This window comes from Lathamus discolor, unplaced genomic scaffold, assembly GCF_037157495.1.
Source record: "Lathamus discolor isolate bLatDis1 unplaced genomic scaffold, bLatDis1.hap1 Scaffold_313, whole genome shotgun sequence".
Taxonomy (NCBI): domain Eukaryota; kingdom Metazoa; phylum Chordata; class Aves; order Psittaciformes; family Psittacidae; genus Lathamus; species Lathamus discolor.
In genome coordinates this window covers 1-4,521 of record NW_027069342.1, presented here as the reverse complement: position 1 = coordinate 4,521, position 4,521 = coordinate 1, and the positions used below count along the sequence as shown (strand labels likewise).

The 4,521-nt window shown below is 48.9% G+C and overlaps 1 long non-coding RNA gene across 1 annotated transcript; it reads left to right on the top strand.

Moving 5' to 3' along the window:
• Positions 1-523: 523 nt before the first annotated feature.
• On the top strand, positions 524-3,657 carry LOC136006587 (uncharacterized). Its single transcript, XR_010609203.1, has 3 exons — positions 524-784; positions 1,089-1,169; positions 3,559-3,657. It is a non-coding gene; the product is annotated as an uncharacterized LOC136006587 (long non-coding RNA).
• The last annotated feature ends 864 nt before the right edge of the window (positions 3,658-4,521 follow it).

The following is a 4,521-nucleotide window of genomic DNA, read 5'->3' as shown; positions in this document are numbered from 1 at the left end:
GGATGTTCAAGGCACAAGCTGGGAGATGGCTGTGGGTTGGAAGGGTTTTGATGGTGATAACAGACCAGATGAGGGTGCTAGAAAGCCACAGGATGCCCAATGCTCCTGCTAGATCTTTAATAGCTTTATTTGAGTGACTTCAACTCTTTATTCCACTTATTCCCTTTCTAAGTAAGAAGTGTGGAGGAGCTACATGTCAAACCTTGTGCTGACTCTCTGGCTCTGTGTAGCCACAAGGATGTTGCTGCTAAGCTTGGTGTGTTCACACTTACTGGGGTAGCAAACTACTCCCATGCCTCCAGGGTGTCTCATCCTCCCAACCAGTGCTTTGTGCAGTAAAATATCCCCTCTGTCCTGAAAAGGCTTCAGTTTTTAATCCCAAAATAGACATTTCAACAAAATTCGCTGGTTTTTCCCCTGTACTATCTTATTTTCTGGAGAATGTCTGAGAGGGTCCCTTCACTGGGGCCTGTAGGGACAGGACAAGGGGTAACGGCTTTAGCCTGCCAGAGGGGAGATTGAGATGAGCTCTTGGCTTGGAGCACCCTGCTCTAGTGGAAGGTGTCCCTGCCTGTGGCAGGGGGTTGGAACTGGATGAGCTTTAAGGTCCCCTCAACCCAACTCATCCCGTGATTCTATGATTCTGTGCTGCTTTCATTTCAGGCAGAGGGAACTCACTTTGAAGCCTTAAGAGCTGCCGTGAAATGGGATCGTCATCATCCAGGGAGCTCTGGTGCCTCCATGCCTTAAGCAATCGTGACTAACTCTCACACCAGCCTGGCACGTGAGTTAAGCAGTGCCACTTGGGAATACCAGGAAGTTCACCAACAGCCTCATTTAGCAGTGCAGGCTGGGTTTGCAACTCTGTGATTACTCTATGGTGGGTTTAGAGCTCAGGCATGTGAGTCTCAAATCAGACAGCAACGTCAAACAAATAACACTCCCACTAAGGCTTGCTTTAGTTCTTCTCATCTTGCTGTGCACGAGTACCTTTTATTTCTTTTTATTTTATTATTACTATTTTAGGTTTCCTTTTCCTCACACCCTGACTTATTTTTTGTTTTTCTTCCATTCCTGTGCACACAAAGGCCAGCACAAGACCAGCCGATCCTTCAGTCTTCACCAGCAGCTGTTCCAGACCCAGATATTGAGCCTATCCGAGAAAACTGGTAAGGACTGAAGGGCCTGGAGCACAAGTGTGATGGGGAATGGCTGAGGGACCTGGGGGGTTCAGTTTGGAGAAGAGAAGGCTCAGGGGGGACCTTATCGCTCCCTGCAACTGCCTGACAGGAGGATGGAGCCAGGAGGGGCTGGGCTCTGCTCCCAAGGAACACGGGATGGGACAAGAGGAAACGGCCTCAAGCTGCACCAGGGCAGGTTTGGATGGAGCTGAGGAACAATTCCTTCCCCAGAGGGTGCTCAGGCATTGGAACAGGCTGCCCAGGGCAGGGCTGGAGTCACCGTCCCTGCAAGTGTTCACACACCGTGGAGACAAGGCCTCAGTGCCATGGGTCAGTGGTGGCCTTGGCAGTGCTGAGGAACAGTTGGACTTGGTGAGCTTAAAGGGGTTTTCCAACCTGGTTGATTTGGTGATTCTGTGGTTCTTTCCACAATCATCTTTTCATACTTTTAGTGGGCTCCAGTGAGCTTGAAGCACCCCTGCCCTCCAGACCCCCTTTCTGGCATAAGGAGGAGAAGCAAGCTTTCACCAAGAGTTAGGGCAGGCAGGCAGTGTGGTACATCAAAACCCAGCACCCTCCCTCCTCCTGCCAAGCAGCTGACCAGACAAAACATTGCATGTGAAGCCAAGCAGCTTGTGCTCATTCAGGCTTCCAGCTTGTGGAACTATAAAAACCTCACAGAGAGTGAAAGGATCAAAACCCTTCAGCTGCTGTCATTCATATGCTCTTTGATACGCTTGGCTTCCCAGTGTATTTGCTCTCTGGGCTCCCAATGGAGACTGCAGAGACCAAAGCAGCCTGACAGGCTGCTTCCCAGGTAGGGAACTAGGTAATTTCAGGGTAACTGAAAGCTACCAGTCCTTTTCCCTTGCCTTTTCCTGCTTGCTAGCCATAGACAGCAGAGGAGAACCTAGAGGAAGAACAGCCAGTCTTCAGGCATGTCGCATGTCTGGGTTTTTGCAGGGGGACACAGGCTCAAATGGAAGCATAAGGAATGAGATGGCACTTTTGGGAGCAGACATCCTGAAGGGCTGGTTTTTGCAGGAGGTGCATTTGCTGAGCTGTTCAGCATCCTCTGGCGCTGGGAGCAGCACAGCCTGTTCAAAGAGGGAGGTGTGTGACCACTAGAAAAAGTGCCTGTTGTGCTGGGAATTGACATGTTGCCACAGATTTGATGAAGCAGCATCAGGAGATGAAGGAAAAAAGGAAGGGAACTGAGGGGGGAGTTACCATCTCTCCTATTTCTTTTAAGAGGTGAAGGATTATTCTTCATTTTTAATACTTATTGGCAGTCAGCTTGGTAGAAAAAGAGCACCTTAGCAATAGCCTGTAAGTTACTCTACCAGATAGGACTCTTTTTGCCTTCTGTCTCCCTTTCTTTCACTTTTGCAGAGCAGCAAAGCTCCTTCTTAATTCTACCCTGATGTTTTGTCACTGTGGGTATGGCCAATGTCAGCAAGGACCCTATAATTTCATCTGCCAACTGAGCTCTGGCCATCATCCAGGGGCAGAGTGTGATGCTTCCTGTCCCAGGTTGAGGCAGAGCCTCATCTGCCAGTGTTGCTGTAGGCTTTTTACCCCAAAATGCAAGGTATGGAATCACCTTTTAGATAGGACCTGGAGATCTTCAGCTGGGATCCACAGTCTTGTTTGAATGTCAGTCTGCATCTCATCAAGGCAGATCAGAAAGCATCAGGCTGGCTTATGAGGGCAGCACCCCCCCCCACCCCTTGCCATAATCCATGCTCCTTAGCCATGCATATGAATGCAAAGAGGAAATGTTATTTCTATGGTGATGCATCCTTGAGAGAATCTAATCTGGATTTATTCAGGTCATAAAACTGACTTAGCACTGCGGTACCTAGACAGTAGGATAAATACAACCTTCTATTTATAACACTGCCAATCTGGCACCACTCATAAGCACTAAAAATACAACTTTTTTACAAAGCAAGTGGGATTAATGGGTGCTCTTTTAGCATTGTCTCTGAGCCAGCCCCTGATCCTAGGGCATGGTGTCTGACAGACGTTCTGCACGACATGACTGAAATGTCACCTTTTTGGAGGGCTGGGTGCTGTGGTAGCAGCAGTTCCTTTCCCTTTGGGTGCTCTGACTGTGTGTAACCCCTCTGGAAGTCTGGGACAGGAGTTATGAGTCCTGATAATCAAATAACACAAGCAAAGCCCAGGAAAAAGGCCATTTGCTCTGCTAGAGCTGCCTAGAGCACGCCTCTGGTCCAACTGTGTGAAGCACATCCTCTCCAGCTAAGCTTGTATGAGCTTGCAGGAGCATTATGAGGGTGAATGCTGCTGGAGGCAGTGTGTGAATGGCTGATCTGGTGCTAAAGCTGATGCTCTTCTCTCCTCTCTCTGCCAGGTCCAGCCTTTGTTATCATCATGGGCACCAGGGCTTGGCTGCCAGCACTGGAGGGGATGCGTCAGACACTGAGGCAGCGCCTGGGCTGACCTGGCTGCGCAGCAGAGCCAAACAACCGCAGTCTCGTCAGGTTTGTGCAATCTACCACGTGGTAATCAAGGGCTGGCTGCCCTAGGACAGTGGACCTGGATTAACTTGTCAAGTGATCTGTTTAAGCTGCAGGTGAACCCACAGTGGATCTTCTTTCCTAGGACTGAAGTGAGCCTCACCTGCTAACTATAGTGAGTTTAATACCAAACATGGGTTTTTTATATTAAATCTTAGTACTGTTTAACTCAGCCATATATTTCCAGTAGATACCATTTAGTTTATCCCTGCTGCTCCTCCCAGCACAGCAGAAGGGTCCCATACCCTGTTCCCCACCTGGGTTCTAATGTTGAACAGCCTTCTGGCTGTCTTCTCTTTAATAGGAAAGTAGAGACCTGGATTTTATCATTCACATTGTTGTGGATCATAAGGCAGAATCCTGCTGTTGTGATTTAACAACTGCTGGGCTTCCCCTCAGATTCTCTGGTTTTGCATTTCTTTTCAGAGCAGATCAGGCTCTCCTTTCATGCAGTTTCCAGCTACTCAGCTCTAAGAACGTGGTTGGATCTAGCTGCTCTTCACATGGTTCTGCTGGTTCTGCGGATGGGGAGCACTCGGTGGTGGACTCTGGCGAGGTCCTGGCACACAGGACAATCCCCAAGCACCAGAATCTTACTGACTTGCATTCAAAAGGAGTGTTTCTTGCTCCAAGAAGGGATGTCTTCTCATGTCATCATTTCTTCCCACAGGAAGCCTTTATGGCAAAGCTGGCATGGTTTGAGTTAAGGTACGGGCATCAGGCATGGCACTGTGTGATGTGGAAGCAACAGACATCGATGTTGCCCCAAATTCAACCTGGTTTGTTGGTTTTTTGAT